This window comes from Monodelphis domestica, chromosome 4 (genome assembly GCF_027887165.1).
Source record: "Monodelphis domestica isolate mMonDom1 chromosome 4, mMonDom1.pri, whole genome shotgun sequence".
Taxonomy (NCBI): domain Eukaryota; kingdom Metazoa; phylum Chordata; class Mammalia; order Didelphimorphia; family Didelphidae; genus Monodelphis; species Monodelphis domestica.
The window spans coordinates 298923988-298939592 of NC_077230.1; the positions used below are offsets into that span (position 1 = coordinate 298923988).

The 15605-nt window shown below is 34.6% G+C and overlaps 1 protein-coding gene across 14 annotated transcripts in view; it reads right to left on the reverse strand.

The window, feature by feature from the left end:
- The window catches only part of LNX2 (ligand of numb-protein X 2), a 90572-nt gene that overhangs the window by 61932 nt on the left and 13035 nt on the right, over positions 1–15605 (reverse strand). For 2 of the 14 annotated variants that reach the window (XM_056794711.1, XM_056794714.1), the window contains exon 1: positions 13936–14712. The exons of 11 other annotated variants lie outside the window; for them this stretch is intronic. The gene's annotated coding sequence lies outside the window, so the exon portion shown is untranslated. Of the gene's footprint in view, positions 1–13588; positions 13776–13935; positions 14713–15605 lie in introns of those variants that run through there. One more of the 14 variants, XM_056794716.1, reaches the window with a different exon arrangement.

The following is a 15605-nucleotide window of genomic DNA, read 5'->3' on the forward strand; positions in this document are numbered from 1 at the left end:
TGGTTAATACTTCACAAATTTCAAGTCTGACCTTTACAGAAGCTTTATTTTTCTATTGAAAAGTTTACACAAGTCAAAGAGATATCATTTGGGGCCATTCAAAGAAGTTAATAAAAAAAACTGAAAGCTACCATCATACAACAAATCAATTTTGGCAAAACAATAGCTTTATGTTAAATTTTCATTTTGACATGACTAAGTGCTTTAGAACCTATATTTTCATAACTTTTTCTCATAATTTTACAATGGGTAGGGAGATCAACTCTTGAAATTTTATTATCTGTAAGTAGTTTTTATATTAGAAACAACTATCATGGAGATAAAGTTTGATTAAATGAACTCAGTATCCAGTTATAATTTATCTGGATTAATTTCAAAAAATGATACAAAGATGAATAAAACATTTCATGAATGCTTTCATAAAAGGGATTAGCTAAAGTAAAGCACAGATTATTTTACATGGCTAACCTAAATCATTTAAATTTAAGATTTACATTTTTATTCCAAATATTCTATTTAATTTTAATATAAACATCCTCAAAGTATTTTCATTTAAGTTAATTTGTGATACAAATGAATTTATTATTCTGAATATGCTGTTTTGAATTTCATTTTCTTGAAAACTACAAAATGACCATAAGCTTTTAAAAGACATTTAGGAATAATTTCCCTATATACTCTTCAAAACAATAAATCAAACTATATAGGCCCTAAATCCAAAAGCAGAAATCTGAGGTAGATCAACAACCATAAGGATTGATTTCCTATCCAAAAAAATCTGTTGCATCATCATTTAATAATTTAGATTAAAGTCTGTCTTATCTGCTAAACAAGAGGGTAAGACATATATATTTCAAGTAATTCCCAGGGCAGAATGATACTATCTTGAGAAAACAATGAACTTCAAGGGGGAAAAAAAGCTGTCAGTAATTCAGAATGAAGTAGGCATTTACAATAGAATCATCTCTCTCCACAAATATTAAAGAACTATATCCTATCCTTTGATTCATTGAATGTATTTGAAACTCATAACCCATCAGAATGTTGTTATAGTCTTATCAATACCAGGGTATAAGGGAATTTGTTAATAGGGAACCCTAATCCAAGAGTAGGAAAAAAAATAGTTTTATTTCTGGTCTTTTCTGAACATTTTTGAAAGGGAGGGGAAGTTATTTTTTAAATTAGTTTTGAAATGAAATTTAGTTTATGTGTTTGAGGGAACATTTAATTTATAGCAACCAATTATAAAACAAAGGTCGATAAATGAGCAATATTTCTATTATACCAAACATGCTAATGTATGACAGAAAAAGCTCAATACTATATATATTTAATACTATTCAAGATGCTGACTATATGCTTTTTCTAAACTATTTAAAATATTCTATGTAAAATAATACACAGAAAGAATATATAGTAATTTTATGTATTATAAAAAGCAATTTGACAATATAATAGTTTATGGGAAGCTCAGCAAAAAATGTCATGGATGTATCTTATTTTTGAATATAAAATGTTATAAATATAGTCAAATACATGAGGAGAAACTTAATTATGGTTTAAGCTCAGTAAAGACTGATAGCTGAGATACAGCTTCAGAAGAAAAATGGTAAATGTATGAATATATTGATAGATTTATATCCTATAAAGAATAAATTCAACATAAAGCATTCATAAGGCTAATGGAAAAGGTGTGAACAAGATATTGACAGGCTCATACTCATTTTACAGAAAAGACAAATTTACCATTCTATAGAGAAAAAACTTTTCAGCCTCAATTTTCTTAATATGCCATCATTAACAACTCTGTATAGTCTTCCTTTTTTGAATTTTATTTAATTTTCTTTTGAAATTATTGTGGGCAATGTTTTTCAAAAAGAATATTATAGTCAAATAAAACTAACAATTACAAGCCTCCACCATTGATTGGTTCTAAATACCAAAAAGCTTCTTATTTTATTGTAGACTGAAACATCATTTTATTACTTGGGGATCAATCACAACATTAAAATGTTCTATACTTTAAAACAGTTTTTAGCTTATAAACAAGATTAGGAACAAGAAGTTATTAACTTTGGGGATATACTGAATGGATTTCCTGGAACATGACTCCCCATTTCCATTCTTTTCCTACTTTAATTCATCTTTTAAAATGCTGCCAAATTAATCTTGCTTATGCAGAGATCTAGTATTATTTCTCAGCTCAAAAACTTCAATGATTCCCTAACCAAGTAGAGTTAAAACACTTTTGTTTGTCATTTAAGGCCCCCTACAGTATGGTAGCAACCTACCTATTTTATAAGTATTCCTATTCCATGGATGCTATTCTCAAGGAAAGCAGGTCTTTATGGTTCTATAATTCCCTACCATGATGAGGTTTCATATTGTTTCTTATGTTTATGATATCTTTCCCACTCTATCTTTGTCAATTGACAAATTCCTATTCACTTTTTAAAGTTCAACTCAAATGCCACTTGCTCCACAAGGTCTTCCCTGATTCTTCCAAGTTAGTGAACAACCTATACTCCTTTCCAGAACTCACAAAACAATTTGTTAGGACTATTCTGTCTAATCTACCCTCTCAATCCTAGTGTCTTTCCTCTGTTAATTATTTCCTGCTTATCCTTACATAGCTTGTTTCATATATTTGTTTGTATGTATGTCTTCCCATTAGATAAGTTGTATAAGGGCAAGGACTGTTTTTAGCCTCTTTTTTAATTCCTATCACTTATCACAGTGCCTAGTACATAGCAGGCTCTTAATAGATGTTATTTGGGTATGCCATATCTAATTAGAAACCTTAGGAAGTATCTATTTAAATCTCAAGAAGCAATACATAGGCACAGCTAAGTGGATCAGTGGAAAGAGAGTCAGGCCTGGAAATGGGAGGTTTGGGGTTCAAATCTGACTGCAAGCACTTCCTAGCTGTGTGACCCTAGGAAAGTCTCTGCTACCTAGCCCTTACTTCTCTTCTGCTATAGAACTGATAACTTAGTATCAATTCTAAGACAGAAGGTAAGGTTAAAAAAACAGCCATGAAAAACACAATATAAGTAACCTGTTAGACAAGGACTAGAGACAATAATAAAAAAAATCAACAAGTAAGTGTTTAAAGCACGTGTTATCAGGTGCCATGGTAGGAGATGAAGATACAAAAGACAAAAATTAAAGTCACAGTCTTCATTCTATGAGAGAAAGAAAGAGGACAGAGTTCAGCATTTATACACCAAGTAAATATTAAGTAATAATGGAAGAAAGAGAAGAATCAGGAAAAGACTGATGGACAAAAGTGGCACTTGAGCCTTTAATTAGGTTAGGATTTCTAAGAAGGAGAGGTAGGAGAAAAGAATGCATTAAAGGAATGAGGGCAGCCTGTGCCAAAACATGGGGATGAATGCTATGTGTAAGGGATAACAAGTAGAGGGTGGAATGTATAATAAGCTTGGAGAGGTAGGCTTGCAGCCAGACTGGGGAGGGCTTTAAATGTCAGATTTATATCCTAGAAACAATACAGTCACTAGAACTTAAGGAACTAAGGAGATAAGAGTCATTCTTTTATGCATTAGGACTATCACTTTAGCAACTTAGGAGGTCTGACTTGAGAAGGGAGACTGGCCACCCAAGCCAGAGTTGAAAAGGGCCTCAACTAAGATGGTGGCTATTTGAACACAGAGAAAAGGACAGATTTAAGAGATATTGGGGTAGTAAAAGGTATAGGTGAGGATGATTTTGAGGTCATAGGATCAAAGATTTAGAACTGGAAGAGGCCTAAAAGGCCATGGCCATGGTCCCATCCCTCATTTTACAGATAAGGAAACAAATTGTGGTCCAAAGAGTGTGGGGTGATTTCTCCATGATTGCAAAGGTAGGAAAGGATAGCCCAGGACCTCAGCCTCCAAATCCATTAGCTCCATAAACCCTGATGCCTGAAACGATGTTGGTATCCTTTATAGAACTAAATAAGATTGAAAGAGGGGCAGATTTAGGAGGAATTGTAATGAAATTTATTTTAGACAAGTTGATATGAGATGCCTCTGGGAAGCCAGTTTGAAATATCCATTAGAGTAGAGCTCAGCAGAGACAGCAGGACAAGTACAAAATAGAAAAAATCTGGTTCAGGTGACAAAGATCCAAGGTTTGTAAACTGGTCACAGGATTAAAAAAAATGTGACTGCCCTAAAAGGCAATACAACTAAATTCATGAAAGTAGAATATCCAGAACAAAAGAAAGATATATGACAATACTTCTGCATTAGCCAGACCATGAGATCATATCTGAAATATAGTACTGTTTTCAATTGTAGATACATATTTGAGGACAATAACAAAATGGAATTTTCTTTAAGAGGGTGAACTAGAAGATACAAGGAATGACTTGAAGAACTGAGGGGTCCAGCTTGAAGAAGAGATTAAAAGAAAAGGCAAGGAAGACAGAACAGTTGTCTTCAAATATCTGAAGATAAAGAAAAGGGCTTAGAATAATTTTGCTGTATTAGGGTCAACTGACAGAAGTTACAGGAAGTCAGATTTCAGCTTAATGTTAGAAAGAACTTCTTAATAATTAGAGTTGTCTGACCATGAATGGTAGAAATTACCTGATGATTTTCTGACAGTGTATAAACTGATGTCCCATGGTTTCTTGCTAAGGATGTTATCAAGGGAATTCATGCCTTTCCAGCTCTAGGATTCTCTTATTCTGTCCTCCATTGCTCCCTAATACAAACAGTAACATCCAAAAATGACATTCTTCCTTGAGGGAGAGAGAGAAAGGGAGAGCGATTCCCTTTAAAGTAAGATTAGGTCTCAGAGTCTCTCCCTCCTGTGCTTGCCTTTTAAACCCAACTAGTTCCTCCCTCCATGGCAATGTGCTGAAGTCAGGGGACACCTGGCCATTAGATATAATGTTATCTTGTAACACCTACCATGATTCTTCAAGGTCTACTGAAATGTAACACCTACCATGATTCTTCAAGGTCTACTGAAATGCTATTTCTTTATAAAATTTTACTGAATATCTCCTAGGCATCACTTCTTCTTCAGAACCTAGAGCATTTTTATTTCTTTTATAGCACTTAGCACATTTTATCTTGCATTTGCTCTGGGATCATCTTATCTACCCTACTAGACTTCAAATTCCTTAAGTGCCCAGAGAATATCTTAAACACAGTGAGTGTATGTATGTGTGTGTGTGTGTGTATGTATGTATTTTTTTTTTAAACCCTTACCTTCCATCTTGGAATCAATATTGTGTATTGGTTCCAAGGCTGACGAGCAGTAAGGGCTAAGCAATGGGAGTTAAGTGACTTGCCCAGGGTCACACAGCTAGGAAGTATCTGAGGCCAGATTTGAACCTAGGACCTCCCGTCTCTAGGCCTGGCTCTCAATACACTGAGCCACCCAGCTGCCCCCACAGTGAGTATATTTTTTAAAAAAATTAAGTAACAGTAATGTTTTGTCACTTGAAAAGTTAACCTGCTGTTGACAGGCTGACAGGTTATAGACTTGACATACTTAGTTATCTGAGCCTTTAAATCAAATGAGAGAGGAACTACCAGGATGGCTTCTCTTTTCATGAAATGAGGGCAAATGATGGTCATTAGTCACCAAACTATGAATGATTTAACTAGCCCCAAAGTCTGAAATTTATTGTCCCCAATTTGTACTGAAAATATAAAATTTGTGGTATTTCAGCTATACTCAGGTGATCACTTTTTATTGCCAAATAATTGTCATAAGAAATTTTCTATCTTGTTCAACATTGCCAACTATTATGAGATTCATGTCACTACCTAGAGGAGTGTTACAAGGAAAAGTTAAGTAATATAGGGAAAGTGTGTAAGTTTGCAGAGAAAAGTGGCATGAGACCAGCAGGAAGATTCTGGAACTTTGAAGGAAGGGTTAGACTGGTACTGAGGCTGTTAGCTGTTCTCTCTCTGGAGATATCTAGAGGTGATAGCTGCATTTCCTTAGGGGCTGATTCTATCCTTGTTCCTGTCCTGCTTTGATGAAATACAGCAACCAAGTGATCCTGACCAAACATCTGTAGTGATTGTGAGACCAGGCCTGGGTCCTTTTTGGATCTAGGGCCTTCTCTGGTTCCTATCAGGTTTATACAGACCCTTTCCTTAAAATCAACTAAGGGGGGTTTAGTTTTAGCTTAGCCAAGAACAGGGACTGGGATTTTAGACAGTGAGGAGAGGATCAGTGTAGGAAATTCACTCTGAAGAGACATTAAAATCCTGGGGTATTAGTTAGAAAATTAGCTTTAGGCTATCCCATACCCTTCTACCCTATTCTTTTATTAAACCTACTCTCCCATTTCACTGAGTTATCTGTGTTTGTAGTCTCAGTCTTGTTGGCCTTCCAAAACCACAGATAATCTTCTGATACTGGCCCAACATAATTCATTCCTATACATCCCCAAACTCCCCTTCCTTTTACAGAAGTAAAAGAGGAAAAGTAGAGACCAAATGGCTAGCAGTGAGCACATGTATTTTCCCCTCTTTGTAATATATTTTAAAACCCTATAATGCAAATCAATGTATATTTGGATAGTGCAACAGAACCCAAAATTAACTGTCATAATCATTGCGAGAAAAACAAACCATATGGTAGAACCACCCTCATTATGTCAAGTTTTAATAATTCTATTGGGCCCTAATATGTCCTTCTATGTTACTGTTGAGTGGTAAATAGAATGACTCTCCAACTAAAGCAAAACTAAGCCAACTTTCTACTAACCTTGCAAAAATAAATGGTTTCTGCTTTCAATATTATTTGTTAGCATTAATAATTTTCCTATGAAACTACAGCATTATAGTCATTGAAAGAAAAAATTTCATAAGACTCAACTTTTTGATGGAGAACTTTTTTTTCCAAATGAAAACTTTAAAGTTCATATTTCCTCTTTAAAATTAATTTAACATAAGTATGATCTTCAGGTACAATTTCATGAAGAAAAGCTACTAATTCCACAAAGGACATACTGACAATAACAAATTTTAGGTTTTTTTTATATTCGGATAGGGAAACTCATCATTACACACAAGTATATAGTGGTGTTTTAAGAGTTTTAACATCAGAAAAAAACTAATAAAATTTTAAGTTCAATATTTTAATTGAAAAAATATTTATTACCTACTATGTTCAAAGCAATGGCATGATTAATTTCCACAACCAGAGAACTAAAAAATAAAAACATTTTAACGACTGAGATTTTCCCACCTAAATATTAAGTGCTGCTAACATATCTATTTATTATAATTAAAGGTAATAGTTCAATTATTAGTATGAGATGTTATCAAATGCTCATCTGCTAGAAAAATAAGTAAATGTTTTTTAAAAGTCAGATGTGAGATTTAAAAATCAATATTCTGTAAGAAAACAAAATGCTTTTCTAGAAGTGAACTAGTTAACCACAGTGAAACTCACAAAGGAAGCATACTACTGTATATCCTACATGAAAAATACTGTTTCGCCTAAAAATGCTGACAAAACCCCCCCAAAAGAATAGTCCCATTGTGCAAAATCAAATTACATACTATGAGATGGAAATCTGACTAAAATGACAACTCAAGAAGGGATTAGTTGTTCAGTCAATAAGCTTTTGTCAAGGATTTACAACGTACAAGCTAAGTCTAGAGATACTAAGAAAGGCAAAATCACTATTCCTGGAGTTTACATTCTAATAGGGAGAGCACATGTAAATAACAAAGATTTGTTCCTAGACTTTACACCATTTGATTTTCTTTGATTTCTGACTACTCTCATTTTAGAATTTTTTGACTACTCTGTCCCAGTACCCATATCTCTTTCCACCATCCAGCTATTCAAATGTTTTGTGTATTGTCTTCCCAAACTAAAATGTAAACTCCCTGAGGGTAGAGATGATCTTTCTTTTTTGTATTTTTATCCTAAGTTCTTAGCACAGTGCCAGCCTGGCCCTCAATAGGTGGTTAATGTTTAATAACAATTATTGAATGCTAAAACAGAATTAAGGGGGCAGAAATAAAATAGCTGAGCAACTCTTGTGGACAGATTTTTTTTTTTTTAAATTAAAGTACTTCTTTTGTATAAGGCTAATTCTTGCCTGAAATTTCCTACTTTCAGGAGGTTAAATGGAAAGCATCTGGTTAAGAGGCTAGTACAGCTGAGCTCCATCTACAGCTCCTTCAATTATATCTGGAAAACACACCAAACCAAGTCCTGACCTGGATATCAAGGAGGGGGGAGAAAATCATTTTTCTGACATGCCTATGTGAATGCTGGAGTCAAGTATAGCCAGGAACAACTGTAGAACCCTCACAAAGTAAGGAGACCACCTTGCACTAGAACAAGTCGTCCCAAGGGAGACTTAAAACTTGTGTGAGGTAAAAGAATAGTTCAAGTCACAGATTCAGAGCTGGCTGAGGACAGGATCTACACTTAAGAGAGGTGGGTTATGTTCAGAAGCAAGCAACCACCATGTGGCTTGGATGCCAAGAAAGGAGCAGTCTCACTTCCAGTCTCTAGCACAGTCTGAAGACTACAGGAAGTTATGAAAGCAGGAATCTTAGATAAGAGGGGAACCTATGGTTCTGTAGTCTGAACCTCCAGAGCTTTCCAACTGGCAGCTTCCGCAGTAATCTACTGAAATGCCAAGTGAGGCCTACAAGTCTATGGTTCAAATCCAAACCTATGTCAGAAAGTCACAGAGCTCACACATCATGGTGGCAGCACTTTGCCCTGGATCAGACCACTTTCATAATACTGAAAGCTTTGTAGGTCTCTAGGCTGAGCTATATGTCTTTGAGGTCCTGGAAAAACACAATACTGGATATTCCAAGAAAACAGTAGCAAGACTAGTTCAGACATTCATTTCAGAAATGTGCAGAGTCAGCCCTAACAAAGTCCAACATTAGGAGGAACGGAAGAACAAATTATATTCCCCATAGACTGTCAAGACACAAATATAGAAGAGAATCACTCCAAAACATTTATAAGCAAAACCCTGAAGAAAAACAAACTTGAGCACAAGTTAGTCATAATATCCTAGAAGAGTCAAAGAATTGAATAGTGTTTTTTTACTGTATAAATGAAATGATAATGCTAGAAGAAAAAAATTAGAAAAGCAATTGAGAACTATGGAAGGAAGAATTGGAAGGCAAACTAGCAGTTTTGGCACAAATGGTACAATATCTTGCCAAATGACAAATTTCCTGAAAATCAGAATGGACCAAATAGAAACTAGTGACATAAGACAAGAAATGTATGAAAACAAAATCAAAAGACCAAAATACAGATATAAAAAAGGAATATATAAAGTACCTTATAACAAAAATAAATGGAAAATAGATCAAGGACAGAAATTTTAAGCATTACTAGACTATCTGAATTCCATCAACAATAAGTTTAGAAATCCAGCTCTCCTGCCTCAAAGAATTTTATTAACCTTGAGTCTTCATGTGAACAAAAGGAGTTACTGGGCCTCTTTTTTTTTTTGGAACCAACCTATCTTTCAAAGATATTTGGTTTGCGGTCTAAAAGCCTATGCCATACTCTTGCACTTGAATTCCAACAATGGGCACTCTGGTAGGATGGTTATATTATCTGTGTGTGTGTGTGTATACATATATATATATATATATATATATATATATATATATATATATATATATATATATATATATTATCAGTAGTGTCATGATGAGGGCCTGGTCCTATCCAATAAAAGATGCAACTTATAGACTTTGACTCTTCTAGTTTATTTTTTTATTGAGTCAAAGATCTGCCTTAATTAGACCCCAAGTCCTCTGGTCTGAGGCAGGAATCCTAATTCTTCTAGTTTATTTACTCTGAGTTGGGGATCCTGTTTCTTTTGTTCAGGGTCAGAGGTCAATAGAGCTAACAATCTAATGGGGGGAGACTACATAAAAAGATGCTGAAAAGAAGATAGAGAAAGAGAACAAGGGGGTAAAATTAAAGTTCAGAGGAGTATGGCTGATGGTAAATGAAATGACTTTCTTGGGATACCTTCCTCAAATGAGTTTTCCACTGAACATAGTCCATCCTCTCAAGGTCCCAAGTGCAGAGAGTATTAAGGAGGTATGAGTTCCAGAAATGATATGGTATAGTATAGTAATTATAAGATTCTGTTCTGTCCTAATCTCTTAAAAAAGACTAGAAAGGGAGAAGTGGGAAAAGGATGGAGAAAATTATTTCACATAATTGGAGATATAAGTAGAAATCTATGATATTTGAACCTTACTCTCATCTAAAATGGCAAAAAAAAAAAAGTATGTCTCTCCTCCCTATCCCTCCATACAGAACTGGGTACATAAAAACATTTCACTAAACAGAGAAATTGGAGGGAAAGGGGATAAGGGAGAGTAGATTAAGGGAGGGATTAGCCCTCAGCAAAACACAAACAAAAAAAACTTAAGGATTTTTGTGGGGTCAAAGAAATAGAAACTGAGGTCCAATCACTTGAAGGTGATGATCATAATACAACAGTGCTGTTAGAAATGATAAAAGAGATGATTTCAGAGAAAATTGGGAAGATTTAAATTAATTTATGAGAGTAAAGTGTGCTGAATCAGAACAATTTACATAAAGACAATATTGCAAAGACAAATAACTTTCAAAGACTTAGAAATTTTGATCAGTGTAATAGAACCAATCATGGTTCCAAGAGGAATCATGATGAAACATGCTACCCACTTCATGATAGAGAAATGCAGTGAAGGTTGAGACATTTTTTTTCTGGACAAGGCCAATAAAGGAATTTGTTTTGCTTAATAAACACCCTTGTAACAAGAGGCTTTGTTTTACTTTTTTTCTCAGTGCAGGAAGATAGAGGGGACAATGGGAGAGAGAGAAGATGGATTTCTGCTACTGGAAAAATATCAACATTTTAATGTGTAAAAAAAAGATAAGTTTAGATGTCATTTATGTAAGACAAAAGTAATAAAAATTAGGTATGATTCTCTCAACTCTCCAAGTTAGCATTACAGAAGGCAACTTTGGGTAAAAGTTAGTGCCTTTGGCTCCCTATCAGGGAAAATAGTGGGCCAAATAGAACCAATTTTCTGGCTAAACTGATCTGATCCAGATAGCATAGTTTTACAAATCTAACATTTTGTTCTGGATTTTCATGTGATAATATTAAGTCTTCAAAACTAATGCTCCTTTTTTGCTTTCACAAAATTCAAATTTAAAGTTTGTGTTTCTTTGTTCAGCTATCAAAATTAATTTGGATGTACATGAAACAGAATAATATTCAACTTACAAAGCATCCATCATCCTAACAGTCAAATGCAAAATAGAAATTTATGCCTGCTTTAGGGCACACATAACTAAAAAGCAACTGGAAGCAACCTTCAGGCACAGAAGGCTCTATAAAGGGCTGCTAAACCACTCTAAAGCCATTTCCTTCTAGGCCTTTTAGCTAGATATCAAGATTCATCTTCTAGTTCTTCATTGCAATAACACTGCTCTACAAGGACATATGCTACTACCTTATAAATCAGTGTCTTGGGAGTTCTGGTCCCACCTGTCCTTCCTTGTCAGTAGCTCTGGGTGATATAAACAGCTTTGGATATAATTGGCTTTATCTCTACTACAGGAGAAGCCTTTTCCAATGCAATATGAACTTAAGAATAGCTATTAGTAAAAGTACTGTAAAAGAAGTTAAATTATTATATGGCATATAATAAAATTTTGTACTAATAATGAAGATGTCTAATTCCAATTAAATATACTTGATATTTATAAAACAGGAATTAGAAAATGTTTGCTGTTAAAAAGTCAACATAGATACCTAATAGAACTATAACATATATCTATCCCATAGAAACTGTTTTACCCTCCAGCAAATTATTTTACCCCCTAAAAGAGAAGAATTTTAACACTTAAAAGCATCCATCCTCCTCCATACTCAGTAGCTTCAGGCTCTACAAATAAGTTGGTTATTTAAATTTGTGGAGTTTGGTTTAACCAAGAGCTGAAAATCTATAAGGGAATTTTTGGTTGGCTTTTGTTTCTTGTTTCCATGGAAACTGAGGTAGGGAATTAGCCATTCCATAGCTGGCTAAATATTCCAAACTGGCTAAATAATATTAGGGGAACCGTCATGATCTCCAAGTCATGGCTGAAGAATGGTATAGAGTTAAACCTCTGAAAAGTAATCTTGGGGGTAGTAGGACTCATCTTCATAATCAACTTAAACTTATTAAATATTTACTATGTGAAAGGTATAGATATGCCAGATTTAATTGCAATACACTAGTAGTTCCTCATAATCATTAATTTACTATGTTCACAAGGACAAAGAGAGACAGACCCTGTTGCCAAAAAGCATAGAATCTAATAAGTAGAAACAAAACATAGAAGAGGCTTCAGCTGGCAAGTCACATGGATCCACTACTGATAAGGGTAATATCATTAAATATTAGAATTATAAAATCTCATGTAAGAAATATTAACTCCTCTATGTGAAGGTCAAGTAAAAGCCTCAAATTAGACTTAAAATACTTTTCCTCAGTTCCTACTTCAGGACACTAAGCTAATGTGAATTTACAAATCTGACTACTGGGGCTAGATGGAAAAGAAAGAAATTTCACATATTTCATATATCTACACTACACTACAAACTTACAGTATTTCTTTTCATACTAACAAAAAAGTGGAAATTAAGGGAATGCCCACTGTCTGAATGGCTAAAAAGCTATACGGACCATTAAAAAGTTATTAAAAATGAGAGTTTCTGAGGAAACTGAGGTTTCTATTAACTGATAATGTATGAAGTAAAACTAAAACAATTTATACAATGGCAACAACATTATAAAGAAAAACAACTTTTGAAAGACTGATTAGGAAATCTAATCAATGCAATCAATAATGAACTATGACATTAGAGGGCTGAAGATGAACCCTAGTACCCACATATTTCCTGGCCAGAGAGGTGATGACTCTAAAAGCAAAGTGAGATGCACATTTTTGGAGGTAGTGTGTTGATTTGTTTTGCTAGAATATGCAAATTTTTAGGTATGGTTCCCCCCCCCTCCCCTTTTTTCCTTTTAAAGGTTTAATGGGAAGGGGCAAGGAAAAATAAATAAATGCTAAAAGACTACCAAGAGCTCAAATCACTAATTTAAATTATATTCTTGGAATTTTCCTAAAGTAATGATCATCAAATATATTATCTGTAAAAGATCTGCAGAAGGTACAAAGAACTAAAAAATAAACATAACATATGGAATCTCAAATTTCAGTACTGAAAGAATACACAAAAAGTTAAAAGCTGGGGGGAAAGGGGAGGATAAGATGGAAGTATGTTACAAATGCCAGGGTCTTCAAAGCAGGATCTCACTATGTATTATCTCTCTCTTTGTTAAGACACCATAAGCTGAAGATATGATTCCTGGCTTTAGAGATTTAATGTTAATCAATTTATACTTGGGTAATCAAGCTTTATAGGGAAAAAAATCATATAAATGAAACTCACATAAGAGACAGATTTATAATTTATTAACTTATGAGTAATCAACTGTCAGTTCCTACGAAGTTGCACTACTTTGGACTTCATCATGCCTGAGTCAGGAAGACTCACCTTCATGAGTTCAAATCTGTCTCACTATCTGCCTCAGACACTTACACTATATGACTTTGGGCAAGTCATTGAACCTTGTTTCCCTCAGTGTCCTCATCTGTCAAATGAGCTGGAGAAGGAAATAGCAAAACATTCCAGTATCTCTGCCAAGAAAATCCCAATTGAGTCCTGGGATCAATTCAGACTCAGTACTCACACCTCTTCAATATCCTCTTAACCCTAGGACCCTTCTGAATGGAGTCAGAGAAGAGGGCAGAGCTACTCCCAAAACCTCCATTTAAGGAAGGTGCCCAGGTCAGCCATATCTTCATTCCCCATGCAGGTACACTGCACTCTTTTTTACTTACTTTTGTGTGCAGTTTTTCCCCATAAATAATAAGTTCTTCAAAGGGCAAAGACTTTTCTTCTGGATTTATATCCCCAGGGCTTAGCACAGTGGCTGAAATAATTTTTTTGACTATTGATCATTGCTAGCCACCAAGTACACCCTTCCTAGTATCAATATATCTGAAAAAAACAAAATGACAAAAAAAACAAACAAGAGGTAATTTGAAGGTTTTTTAACCTGGGCAATGGCAGGTGGATAGTTTTTCATAATACTACATATAGGCTATGCTTATTTGGAACAGTATCCCTATTTGCTATCAATGGAGTACTCTCTCTAGACACTGTGTGTCTCCAACTATGCTCACAATGATATCTTGTCAAATTACTTTCAGTGACAAGAACTACTCAGTTGGCTCTATTTCCCCTAAATTCCATACCAACTCCAACCCTTCTGTTTATATTTATCATTACAATTTCACCTAATAATAGGCTATAGTTTCTAAAATAATTATGATTCTTTAATATTGTGTCTATTTATTATTCCGTCTGATATGGACCTCAAAAGAAGAAAGCTAAAAGTTATTAACACCCTCTAAAATCTTTTCAGGCTCACTGTGATGTGACATGCCATGGAGGTGACCCTGGATTCCTGATAGCTCATGCCAATAGAGTACAAGTGCTATCAAGTTCCTATAATGCTGGTATGGCTTCAAGTACAACTCTGGTAAAAACAAGAAGAGATCCATCCTGGCTAATCATTCTCTACTTTGGGATTAATTTTTATATTGACAAACAATTCTGAAAGACTTAAGAACACTGATGAATGTAATGATCAACCATGTCTCCAGGAAGTATGTTACCCTCCTCCTAATACAGAGGTGATGACACATATTGTGGGTTAGGATTATTGTGTGAATTCATTTTGCTTGGCTATGCTTTCTCTCAGTTAATGGAGAGTGGGAGAAGGGGAAGGGAGGCTGAGTAAGTGAGAAGAGGAAAGTTTTACAGTTGGGCAATATGAAAAAAATCTGGGATCAAAGGACTTAAAGAGAGGAAGAGACTATATACTGTCAACAAAATCCATTAGAAAGAGACAGAAATTTCACTTAGAAAGTAGTTCAACGAGTAGAAAAACAAAGCCTCCATAGAGCAGGTAGGTGGCACAGTGCTTAGAGTGCTGGGCCTGGAGTCAGGAAGACTCACCTTCATGAGTTCAAATCTGTCTCACTATCTGCCTCAGACACTTATACTATATGACTTTGGGCAAGTCATTGAACCTTGTTTCCCTCAGTGTCCTCATCTGTCAAATGAGCTGGAGAAGGAAATAGCAAAACATTCCAGTATCTCTGCCAAGAAAATCCCAAAGAGTTAAACACAACTGAAAAACAATGAAACAACAATTAGAAAACTATTCATTGCTTATAGGTAGGCAAAATCAATAAAAATGACAGTATGGTACTACCTAAATGGTTTTACTTTTTCATCTTCATTTTTAACACTCTAACAAAGGATTACTTTATAAACTTAGAAAAAAATGTAATTCATTTGGAGAAACAAAAGGTCAAGAATCTGGGGTAAATAATAGAAAAAATGGAGAATAGAGTTCTAGCAATAAAAGGAGTAATTATTAAAACAATCTGGTACTGAATAAGGCATATAGACCAAGCAGTTAAACAGATTAGGTATGAAA